Below are 13,647 nucleotides of genomic sequence, written 5' to 3' on the forward strand. Positions count from 1 at the left end.
TGATCGAATCTCGGGCAAGTAACATACCGAAGGACAAAGGGAATGACATACGGGATTTTATGAATCCTTGACACTGAGGTTCAACCGATAAGATCTTCGGAGAATATGTAGGATCCAATATGGGCATCCAGGTCCCGCTATTGGATATTGACCGAGGAGTGCCTCGGGTCATGTCTACATAATTCTCGAACCCGCAGGGTCTGCACACTTAAGGTTCGATGTTGTTTTAGTATAGTTGAGTTATATGTGTGGTTACCGAATGTTGTTCGGAGTCCCGGATGAGATCACAGACGTCACGAGGGTTTCCGGAATGGTTCGGAAACGAAGATTGATGTATAGGATGGTTTCATTTGGTCAGCGGAAAGTTTTGGGCAATTCCTGCAGTGTAGCGGGAGTGATGAATGGGTTCCGGGAGTTCATCGGAGGGGCCCACCCACCTGGGAGTGAGCCCAGGACACTAGGGTAGCGCCACAAGTACTTAGTGGGCTGGTGGTGTCAGCCCAAGGGGCCCATGGCGCCACATAAGTAAATACCAAAGGAAAATAAAAGAAAAAAGGGAAAGAGGGAGGTGGGAAGGAAGAGGAGGACTCCTCCTTCCCAAACCGAATTGGAGGAGGAGTCCTCCTCCTCCCCTTGGCCGGCGCACCTTGAGGGCTTGTCCCTCAAGGCTAGCCCTCCCCGTCCCTCCTATATACAGTTGTGTTTTAGGGATGATTTGAGATAACTTTTGACATGTGCAACTCAAGCCTAGACCACATAGTTTTACCTCTAGATCGGATTTCTGCGGAGCTCGGGCGGTGCCCTGCAGGAGTAGATCATCACCACCACCGGAGCGCCGTCACGCTGTTGGAGAACTCATCTACTTCTCTGTCTTGCTTGCTGGATCAAGAAGGCCGAGATCATCGTCGAGCTGTACGTGTGCTGAACGCAGAGGTGTCGTCCGTTCGGTGCTAGATCGGAACAGATCATGGGACGGAAATACTTACTGCTCCTGTGCTGCATCCCCCTTTCCTATTCAAGGTAAAAACCAACACAAGCTCAAGGGGTGACAGAAAGGTTTCTGTCGCCGTAGCAGAAGAATTTCTGGCGCCGTTGTCGGGGAGGATCAAGTCAAGAACTCATCCAAGTAAGTGTCACAAACTCATCTCTTGTATTTACTTTTTTGCCTCTCGTTTTCCTCTCCCCCACTTCTGAAAAACAAAAATTTACAAAAAACAATATTTGCCCTTTTCTTCGTTTGCCTTTTTGTTCGCCCTCTTCTCTCGCTTGCTTGTGTGCTTGCTTGCTTGCTGAAGTCACCATCACTGAAAACACCCAACTTTGTGACTTTTCGAATACTAATAATAATTATTTTATTAGTACTCCGATAGCTCCCGCCACTAGTGCGTAGTCATACGAAATCAATGCCGCTTTGCTGAATCTTGTTATGAAAGAGAAATTTTCCGGCCTTCCTAGTGAAGATGCCGCATCCCATCTTAACACCTTCATTGAGCTTTGCGATATGCAAAAGAAGAAAGATGTGGATAATGATGTGATTAAATTGAAGCTTTTTCCTTTCTCGTTGCGAGATCGAGCAAAAACTTGGTTGTCGTCTTTGCCCAAAAATAGTATCGATTCTTGGGATAAGTGCAAAGATGCTTATATATCCAAGTATTTTCCGCCGGCTAAGATTATCTCTCTCCGTAATGATATCATGAATTTTAAGCAACTTGATCATGAACATGTTGCACAATCTTGGGAGAGAATGAAATTGATGATTAGAAATTGTCCCACTCATGGCTTGAGTCTTTGGATGATTATACAAATCTTCTACGCTGGCTTGAATTTCGCTTCTAGAAATATCTTAGACTCCGCCTCAGGTGGAACGTTCATGGAAATCACGTTAGGAGAAGCCACAAAACTCCTAGACAATATCATGACGAACTACTCTCAGTGGCACACTGAAAGGTCACCTACTAGTAAGAAGGTACACGCTATAGAAGAAATTAACTCGTTGAGTTTTAAGATGGATGAGTTAATGAATTTGGTTGCTAGTAGAAGTGCTCCTCTAGATCCTAATGATATGCCTTTTTCTTCCTTGATTGAGAGTAGCAACGCTAGCTTGGACGTTAATTTTGTTGGTCGGAATAATTTTGGCAACAACAATGGTTTTGAGGAAACTATGTTCCTAGGCCGTTTCCTAGTAACTCCTCTAATAACTTTGGCAACTCCTACAACAATACTCATGGAAATTACAATAGATTACCCTCTGATCTAGAGAGTAATATCAAAGAGTTTATCAACTCGCAAAAGATTTTCAATGCGTCCATAGAGGAAAAACTACTCAAAATTGACGATTTGGCTAAGAGCGTTGATAGAATGTCTAGTGATATTGATGCTTTGAAAGTTAGATGTGCTCCTCCCAAGATCAATATGGATGAAACTTTGAAATCTATGCGTGTTTCCATGAGTGAGAGCAAAGAAAGAACCGCCCAAATTCGTGCTAGACATGAATGGCTTAAAAAGGCGTGTTCTCGTGATAAGAATCACGAAGATCTTAACGTGCTTGGTGTGACTCCCATTGAATCTTTGTTTTCTTGTGTCAAACCCAATGATGATGGGGCTGGATATGAATCCACTTTGGTTAAAAAATGCCCCAATGATTCGGAGTCCATCTATCTTGATGCTAAAAGCATTGAAAGTGGAGTAGAAGATATTAAAACTTTGAGTAGTAATGAAATTACTACTTTGGATTTCAAGGAATTCAATTGTGATAGTTTCTCCTTGATTGAATGCATTTCCTTGATGCAATCCATGCTAAACTCTCCACACGCTTATAGCCAAAACAAGGCCTTTACCGATCATATCGTCGAAGCTATGATAAAATCTCTTGAAGAGAAAATTGAATTGGAAGTCTCTATCCCTAGAAAGATTCATGATGAGTGGTAACCTACTATCAAAATCAAAATCAAAAACTATGAATGCAATGCTTTGTGTGATTTGGGTGCTAGTGTTTCCGCGATTCCAAAGTCTTTATGTGATGTTCTGGGTTTTAATGAGATTGAAGAGTATTCTCTTAATTTGCATCTTGCGGATTCTACTATCAAGAAACTCATGGGAAGGATCAATGATGTTCCTATTATTGCAAATAGGAACTATGTACCCGTGGATTTCATTGTTCTTGACATTGATTGCAATCCTACATGCCCTATTATTCCTGGTAGACCTTTCCTAAGGACTATCGGTGCTATCATTGATATGAAGGAAGGGAATATTAGATTTCAATTTCCTTTAAAGAAGGGCATGGAGCACTTTCCTAGAAAGAAAATAAGATTGCCTTGTGAATCCATGATGAGGGCTACTTATGGTTTGAACACCAAAGACGACGATACGTGATTCTATTGCTTTTTGCCTAGCTAAGGGCGTTAAACAATAGCGCTTGTTGGGAGGCAACCCAATTAATTTATCTTTTTCTTTCTATTTTTTTGCGTCCACACCATTATAATTCTGTTGTGATTTTGTTTTTTGTGTTTCTTTTATTGTTTGAGCCAAGCAAGACCTTTATGACTAGTCTTGGTGTTGGTTCTTTAATCCTGTTGGAAAAAGACAAAAACTTTTCGCTCACGAGATGATTTTTCATTTTTTTTCAGGAAGAGATTTTGAGTTGATTCTTTTTTGCTGCTGGTTTATATGAATTTGTACCACGCATTCGTAATTTTTCAGAATTTTTGAGGTACCACAAGTATACGAATTATACAGATTGCTACAGACTGGTCTGTTTTTGACATATTCTGTTTTTGTTGAGTTGGTTGCTTGTTTTGATGAAACTATGGATAGTATCGGGGGGGTACTAGCCATGGAAAAGTGAGAATACAGTAGCCCAACACCAATATAAATAGAAATCAAGATTTCTACAGTACCAAATGAGGTGGTAGTTTGTTTTCATGTGCTAATGATATCACGAGTTTCTGTTTAAGTTTTGTGTTCTGAAATTTTCAAGTTTTGGGTGATGTTTTCATGGACAAAGAGATAAGGAGTGGAAAGAGCTCAAGCTTGGGGCATCCCAAGCCAAATTCAAGGACACCAAAAAGCCTAAGCTTGGGGATGCCCCGGGAAGGCATCCCCTCTTTCGTCTTCAATCCATCGGTAACATTACTTGGAGCTATATTTTTATTCACCACATGATATGTGTTTTGCTTGGAGCGTCTTGTATCGTAGGAGTCTTTTCTTTTTTGTTGTGTCACAATCATCCTTGCTTCACACCTTTCGAGAGAGACATGCACTCATCGTGATTTTGCTAGAATGCTCATCGTGCTTCACTTATATCTTTTGAGGTAGGTAATATTGCTCTATGTGCTTCACTTAGATCTTTTAGAGCACGACAAATTTTTATTAGTAATCGAAACAAAGTGCTAAAGGCATACTCCTAGGGGAAGGGCTGGTAGGTGTTAACCATCGTGCGATCCCGACCGCAACACAAAGGATGACAATCAATAAATCAATTATGCTCCGACTTCCTAACATAGAGGTTCACCATACGTGCATGCTACGGGAATCACTAACTTCAACACAAGTATTTCTAGATTCACAACACCCTACTAACATAACTCTAATATTACCAAATCCATGTCTCAAAACTAATTGTGAGGAATCAAACTTTTCTTACTAATCAATGCACTTGAATATGGAAGTTTTTATCATATCCTCTTTGGATGCCTATCATCTTTAGGACTACTTTCATAGCACACGCCAATTACCGAGTTACTCAGAGAGATCACTCTCAAAAAGATATAAGTGAAGATCGAGAGTTTTTTTATTTCTTCAAAATATGACACCGCCGTGCTCTAAAAAGATCTAAGTGAAGCACTAGAGCAAAATTATCTAGCTCAAAAGATATAAGTGAAGCTCAATGAGTATTCTAGCAAATTCACGATGAGTGCATGTCTCTCAAAAAGGTGTGCAGCAAGGATGATTGTGACAAAAAAAGACTCCTATAGTACACGACGCTCCAAGAAAAACACATATCATTTGGTGAATAAAAATATAGCTCCAAGTAACGATACCGATGGATTGAAGACGAAAGAGGGGATGCCTTCCCGGGGAATCCATAAGCTTTGGCTTTTTGGTGTCCTTGAATTTGGCTTGGGATGCCTTGGGCATCCCCAAGCTTGATCTCTTTCCACTCTTTATCCCATTGTCCATGAGAACATCACCCAAAACTTGAAAACTTCACAACACAAAACTTAAACAGAAACTCGTGATATCATTAGCACAAGAAAACAAATTACCAACTATTTAGGTACTGTAGCAAACTTGATTTCTATTTATATTGATGTTAGATTACTGTATTCTCACTTTTCCATGGCTAGTACCTGATACGTCTCAAACGTATCTATAATTTTTGATGGTTTCTTGCTGTTATCTTGTCAACTTTGGATGTTTTATATACCTTTTGTATCTTTTTTGGGACTAATTCAGTGCCAAGTGCCAATTCCTGTTTTTCTATGTTTTTGACTCTTTTCAGATCTGATTTTGGAACAGAGTCCAAATGGAATAAAATCCCCGAAATGAATTTTTCCAGAACGGAAGAAGATCGGGGACTTGAGGGCCAAGGCAGGAGGCCCACATGCCTTGTTGCCGCGGCCAGGGAGGGGGCCGCGGCAACCAGGCTTGTGGCTTCCCTCACGCTCCCCTGCCCTAGCTCTTTGGCCTATAAATTCCCTAAAATCGCAGAAAAAATCAGGGCATCCATGAAAACACTTCTCCGCCGCCGCAAGCTTCCGTTTCTGCGAGATCTCATCTCGAGACCCTTCCCGGTGCCTTGCCGAAGGGGACTTTGGAGCTGGAGGGCTTCTACATCAACATCATCGCCTCTCCAATGACTTGTGAGTAGTCCACTTCAGACCTACGGGTCCGTAGTTAGTAGCTAGATGGCTTCTTCTCTCTCTTGGATCTTCAATACAAAGTTCTCCATGATCTTCATGGAGATCTATCCGATGTAATCCTCTTTGGCGGTGTGTTTGTCGAGATCCGATGAATTGTGGATTGGTGATCAGATTATCTATGAATTATATTTGAGTCTTTGCTGATTTCTTATATGCATGATTTGATATCCTTGTAAGTCTCTCCGAGTCTTGGGTTTTGTTTGGCCAACTAGATCTATGATTCTTGCAATGGGAGAAGTGCTTGGTTTTGGGTTCATACCGTGCGGTGACCTTTCCCAGTGACAGAAGGGGCAGCAAGGCACGCATCGTGTTGTTGCCATCAAGGGTAACAAGATGGGCTTTCATCATAGATTTGAGATTGTCCATATACATCATGTCATCTTGCTTAAGGCGTTACTCTGTTCTTATGAACTTAATACACTATATGCATGCTGGATAGCGGTCGACGTGTGGAGTAATAGTAGTAGATGCAGAAAGTATCGTCTACTTGATTTGGACGTGATGCCTATAGATATGATCATTGCCATAGATAACGTCATGAGTTTGCGCGGTTCTATCAATTGCTGGACAGTAATTCGTTCACCCACCGTCTACTTGCTTTCATGAGAGAAGCCACTAGTGAACACTATGGCCCCCGGGTCTATTCACAACTATCGTCTCCACTTTTACTTTTACTTTGCTTTGTTTACTTTTTGCTTTCAGTTCTCACTTTGCAAACAATCTATAAGGGATTGACAACCCCTTCATAGCGTTGGGTGCAAGCTCTTTGTGTTTGTGCAGGTACTTGTGACTTGACTCGATCCTCCTACTGGATTGATACCTTGGTTCTCAAACTGAGGGAAATACTTACCGCCGCTGTGATACATCACCCTTTCCGCTTCAAGGGAACACCAACGCAAGGATCCAAGGCCGCGGGGGAATCCTTTGCATATTTGCCAAGGAAGTCCCTATAGGCGTAGCCCGTAGCAGAAGGATTCCTGTCGCCGTTGCCAGGGAAGGTCTTTTATTGCCGTAGCAGAAGTATTTCTGGCGCCGTTGCCGGGGAGGATCGCTTGCCGAGGAGTATCAAGACAAGAACAATCTCCCGTCATCACACCTATTTCTGGCGCCGTTGCCGGGGAGAGATCAAGTCAAGATCTATCCAAGTAGGTGTCACAAACTCATCTCTTGCATTTACTTTGTTTCCCAGTTGCCTCTCGTTTTCCTCTCCCCCACTTCACCAATTTTCCTTTTTCGTTCGCCTTTTCGTTCGCCCTTTCTTTCGCTTGCTTTTTGTTCGCTTGTGTGCTACGTGCCTTCAATATGCTTGCATCTTCGCTTGCTGAAAATCTATTGATATGAATCCTCATCCACTTACTAATCTCTTTAAGAGATCCAATTGCTAGTGAGTTGAGTGCACTTGCCTTTCTCTATGGAGTTTTGCTTGAGATGCGTGAATCTGAAAATCATGATGAAGAAATTTATGAAGTGATTCACGAGGGCTCCTTGGATGAAAAGCATGATTGCAATGGTTTAACTATAAATTCTATTAGTGACAATCATGCTAAAAATATGCAAAACCCTAAGCTTGGGGATGCTAGTTTTCCTATGTCCACTACTTGTTGCAATGATCATGAGTGGGGCGATGATTTTTTTTATGATCTTGAAAATTTGTTTAGGCCTCATGATGAATATGATATTTGCAATATTATTGAAAGTGTGTTTGGAGAAGTCATGACTTTAGTTGATGATAATCCCACTATTTTTAAAGGGCGTCAACTTTGCATGCATGTGGATCATGAAAAGAATATCCTATGCGATAGTTACATTGTTGAATTCGAATATGATCCCACATGTAATTATTATGAGAGAGGAAAATATGGTGGTAGAAACTTTCATATCACTAAATCACCACTCGCTATGTTGAGATTGTTATTGTCTCTTTCTTCTTCCTTGTATATGGCAACTATTGGTTGTCTTGACAATCTGTTTTCCTATAAAATGCCTATGCATAGGAAGTATGTTAGACTTAGATGTGATTTTCACATGCTTTATGATGCTCTCGTTGTGTTTCAATTCTTGTCTTTTCTGTGAGCATCATTGATTTATCAATGCCTAGCTAAGGGCGTTAAACAATAGCGCTTGTTGGGAGGCAACCCAATGAATTTATCTTTTTCTTTCTATTTTGTTGCATCCACACCATCACAATTCTGTTGTGATTGTGTTTTTTGTGTTTCTTTTTGTGTTTGAGCCAAGCAAAACCTTTATGACTAGTCTTGGTAATGGTTGTTTGATCCTGCTAGAAAAAGACAGAAACTTTTCGCTCACGACATGATTTTTCATTTTTATTCATAAAGAGCTTTTGAGTTGATTCTTTTTTCTGCTGATTAATGTTTCAGATTTTTTGAGGTATCAGAAGTATACGAAGTATACAGATTGCTACAGACTGGTCTGTTTTTGACAGATTCTGTTTTTGTTGAGTTGGTTGCTTGTTTTGATGAAACTATGCTTAGTATCGGGGGGTACTAGCCATGGAAAAGTGATAATATAGTATCCCATCATCAATATAGATGGAATTCAAGTTTTCTATAGTACCAAAAGAAGTGGTAGTTTGGTTTCTTGTACTAATGTTATCACAAGTTTCTGTTTAAGTTTTGTGTTGTGAAGTTTTCAAGTTTTGGGTGACGTTCTCATGGACAAAGAGATAAGGAGTGGAAAGAGCTCAAGCTTGGGGATTCCCAAGGCACCCCAATCCAAATTCAAGGACACCAAAAAGCCTAAGCTTGGGGATGCCCCGGGAAGGCATCCCCTCTTTCGTCTTCAATCCATCGGTAACATTACTTGGAGCTATATTTTTATTCACCACATGGTATGTCTTTTGCTTGGAGCGTCTTGTATCGTAAGAGTCTTTTATTTTTGTTGTGTCACAATCTTCCTTTCTGCACACCAAGAGAGAAAGATACATGCACTCACCGTGATTATGTCGAGCTTCACTTATATCCTTTGGTTAGACAATTCAGCTCACATGTGTTTCACTTATATCTTTTGAGCTAGTTGATTTTTCTCTATGTGCTTCACTTATATCTTTTAGAGCACAGCGGTGCGTGGCTTGGTAGTTGGTATATGCTATGAAAGTAGTCTCAAAAGGGGTAGTTATCCAAAGGGATATGAAAACTTCCACCTTCATGTGCATTGAATAGTTAGAGAAGTTTGATTCATCTCAATTAGTTTTGAGTTGTGGTTGTGGTAATATTGAAGTTATACCAGTAAGGTGTCGTGGATCTAGAAATACTTGTGTTGAAGTTAGTGATTCCCGTAGCATGCACGTATGTCGAACCGCTATGTGATGAAGTCTAAGCATGATTAGTTCATTGATTGTCATCCTTTGTGTGGCGGTCGGGATCGCGCGATGGTTTATACCTACCAACCCTTCCCCTAGGAGTATGCGTTGACTGCTTTGTTTTGATTACTACTAAATTTTTTGCAACAAGTATATGAGTTCTTCATGACTAATGTTGAGTCCATGGTTTAGATGCACTTTCACCTTCCACAATCACTATCTTCTTTAGTGCCGTGCAACTTTCACCGGTGCACAAAACCCACCATTAGCCTCCCTCAAAACAGCCACCATACCTACCTACTATGGCTTTTTCAAAGTCATTCCGAGATATATTGCCATGCAACTACCACCATGACATGTGCCACCACTTCTACATTGCCATTGCATGATCATAAGATAGCTAGCATGATGTTCCCGTTGATGTCTATGCCATGCTAGATCATTGTCACGGTACACTACCGAAGGCATTCCATATAGAGTCATCATTGCTCTAAGTTTTGAGTTGTAAGTGTGATGATCATCATTGATGGAGCATTGTCCCATGTGAGGAAATAAAAGAGGCCAGCGGATCCCATTTACAAAAAGAGGCCAAAGATGCCCACCAAAAAAAAGAGGCCAAAGAGCCCACCAAAAAATGAGAGAAAAAGAGAGAAGGGACAATGCTACTATCTTTCCACACTTGTGCCTATTACGCACCATGATCTTCATGATTGAGAGTCTCTTGTTTTGTCACCACCATATAGCTAGTTGGAAATTTTCATTATATAAGTTGGCTTGTATATTCCAATGATTGGCTTCCTCAAATTTTCCTTAGGTCTTCATGAGCAAGCAAGTTGGATGCACACCTACTAGTTTTCTTTAAGAGCTTTCACATACTCTTACCTCTAGTGCATCATTTGTATGACAATCCCTACTCATTCACGTTGATATCTATTGATGAGCATCTCCATAGCTTGTTGATATGCCTAGTCAATGTGACCATCTTCTCCTTGTTTGCCTTGCAACCTCAACCACACTCCTTTCCACTTATAGTGCTAAAACCATGGCTCACGCTCATGTATTGCATGAGAGTTGAAAAAGTTTGAGAAAGTACAGGTGTGAAAACAATTACTTGGCCAGTACCGAGGTTGTGCATCATTTAAATTCTTTGTGCAAGGATGATAGAGCATAGCCAGACTATATGATTTTGTAGGGATAACTTTCTTTTAGCCTTGTTATTTTGAAAGTTCATGATTACCTTGCTAGTTTGCTTGAAGTATTATTGTCTCCACTTCAATAGCAAACTATTGTTTTGAATCTAATGGATCTGAACATTCACGTCACATAAGAGGAGTTACAAAGGACATCTATGCTAGGTAGCATGAAAGCATCAAAAATTCATTCTTTATCACTTCCCTACTCGAGGACGAGCAGGAGTTAAGCTTGGGGGTGCTTGATACGTCTCAAACGTATCTATAATTTTTGATGGTTTCATGCTGTTATCTTTTCAACTTTGGATGTTTTATATACCTTTTGTATCTTTTTTGGGACTAACTTATTAATTCAGTGCCAAGTGTCAGTTCCTGTTTTTTCTGTGTTTTTGACTCTTTTCAGATCTGACTTTGGAACGGAGTCCAAACGGAATAAAATCCCCGAAATGAATTTTTCCAGAACGGAAGAAGATCGAGGGACTTGAGGGCCAAGGCAGGAGGCCCACAGGGAACCCACAAGCCTTGTTGCCGCGGCCAGGGGGGCCCGCGGCAACCAGGCTTGTGGCCTCCCTGGCGCTCCCCTGCCCTAGCTCTTTGGCCTATAAATTTCCTAAAATCGCAGAAAAAATCAGGGCATCCACGAAAACACTTCTCCGCCACCGCAAGCTTCCGTTTCTGCGAGATCTCATCTGGATACCCTTCCCGGTGCCTTGCCGGAGGGGACTTTGGAGCTGGAGGGCTTCTACATCAACATCATCGCCTCTCCAATGACTCGTGAGTAGTCCACTTCAGACCTACGGGTCCGTAGTTAGTAGCTAGATGGCTTCTTCTCTCTCTTGGATCTTCAATACAAAGTTCTCCATGATCTTCATGGAGATCTATCCGATGTAATCCTCTTTGGCGGTGTGTTTGTCGAGATCCGATGAGTTGTGGATTTGTGATCAGATTATCTATGAATTATATTTGAGTCTTTGCTGATTTCTTATATGCATGATTTGATATCCTTGTAAGTCTCTCCGAGTCTTGGGTTTTGTTTGGCCAACTAGATCTATGATTCTTGCAATGGGAGAAGTGCTTAGTTTTGGGTTCATACCGTGGGGTGACCTTTCCAAGTGATAGAAGGGGCAGCAAGGAACACATCATGTTGTTGCCATCAAGGGTAACAAGATGGGCTTTCATCATAGATTTGAGATTGTCCATCTACATCATGTCATCTTGCTTAAGGCGTTACTCTGTTCTTATGAACTTAATACACTAGATGCATGCTGGATAGCGGTCGACGTGTGGAGTAATAGTAGTAGATGCAGAAAGTATCGGTCTACTTGTTTTGTACGTGATGCCTATAGATATGATCATTGCCATAGATAACGTCATGACTTTGCGCGGTTCTATCAATTGCTCGACAGTAATTCGTTCACCCACCGTCTACTTGCTTTCATGAGAGAAGCCACTAGTGAACACTACGGCCCCCGGGTCTATTCACAACTATCGTCTCCACTTTTACCTTTACTTTGCTTTGTTTAGTTTTTGCTTTCAGTTCTCACTTTGCAAACAATCTATAAGGGATTGAAAACCCCTTCATAGCGTTGGGTGCAAGCTCTTTGTGTTTGTGCACGTACTTGTGACTTGACTCGATCCTCCTACTCGATTGATACCTTGGTTCTCAAAGTGAGGGAAATACTTACCGCCGCTGTGCTACATCACCCTTTCCGCTTCAAGGGAGCACCAACGCAAGGCTCCAAGGCCGCGGGGGAATCCTTTGCATATTTGCCAAGGAAGTCCCTATAGGTGTAGCCCGTAGCAGAAGGATTCCTGGCACCGTTGCCAGGGAAGGTCTTTTGTTGCCGTAGCAGTACCCCACGATACTATCCATAGTTTCATGAAAAAAGCAATCAACACAATAAAAACAGAATTTGTCAAAAACAGACGAGTCTATAGCAATATGTATACTTCATATACTTATGTTATCTCAAAAGTTCTGAAAACTTATGAAAATCAGAGAAATTGGCATATCAACCAGCAGCAAAAATAATCAACTCCAAATCTATTTCTGGATAGGAATTAAAAATAATTTCGTGAGCGCAAAGTTTCTGTCTTTTTCAGCAAAATCAAACGAACATCACGAAAACTAGTCATAAAGGTTTTACTTGGCACAAACACAAAAAGAAACACAAAAACAAAGTTATAACAAAATTATGATGGTGTGGACACAACAAAACAGAAGGAAAAAAAGAAAAGATAAATTCATTGGGTTGCCTCCCAACAAGCGCTATTGTTTAACGCCCTTAGCTAGGCATAAGGCGATAGAATCAAGTATCGTCGTCTTTGGTGCTCAAACCATAAGTAGCCCTCATCATGGATTCATAAGGCAATCCTATTTTCTTTCTAGGAAAATGTTCCATGCCCTTCTTTAATGGAAATTGAAATCTAATATTCCCTTCCTTCATATCGATGATAGAACCAATAGTCCTAAGGAAAGGTCTACCAAGAATGATGGGACATGTCGGATTGCAATCAATATCAAGCACAATGAAATCTACGGGTACATAGTTCCTATTTGCAATAATAAGAACGTCATTGATCCTTCCCATAGGTTTCTTAATAGTAGAATCCGCAAGATGCAAATTAAGAGAGCACTCATCAATCTCGTTGAAGCCTAGAACATCACATAAAGACTTTGGAATAGCGGAAACACTAGCACCCAAATCACACAAAGCATTGCATTCATAGTTTTTAATCTTGATTTTGATAGTAGGTTCCCACTCATCATGAAGTTTTCTAGGAATAGAAACTTCCAACTCAAGTTTCTCTGCAAGAGATTTCATCATAGCATCAACGATATGATCGGTAAAGGCCTTATTTTGGCTATAACCATGTGGAGATTTTAGCATGGATTGCATCAAGGAAATACATTCAATCAAAGAGCAAGTATAATAATTTAATTCCTTGAAATCCAAAGTGGTAATTTCATTACTACTCAAAGTTTTGATATCCTCTACTCCACTTTCAGTGCTTTTAGCATCAAGATAGATAGACTCCGGATCATTGGGGCGTTTCTCAACCAAAGTGGATTCATATCCAGCCCCATCATCATTAGGATTGACATTAGAAAACAAGGATTCAATAGGTGTCACACCAAGCACTTTAAGATCTTCGTGATTCTCATCATGAGAACACGCCTTTTTAAGCCATTCATGTCTAGCACTAATTTGGG

This window comes from Hordeum vulgare, chromosome 3H, assembly GCF_904849725.1.
Source record: "Hordeum vulgare subsp. vulgare chromosome 3H, MorexV3_pseudomolecules_assembly, whole genome shotgun sequence".
In the NCBI taxonomy this organism is placed as follows: Eukaryota; Viridiplantae; Streptophyta; class Magnoliopsida; order Poales; family Poaceae; genus Hordeum; species Hordeum vulgare.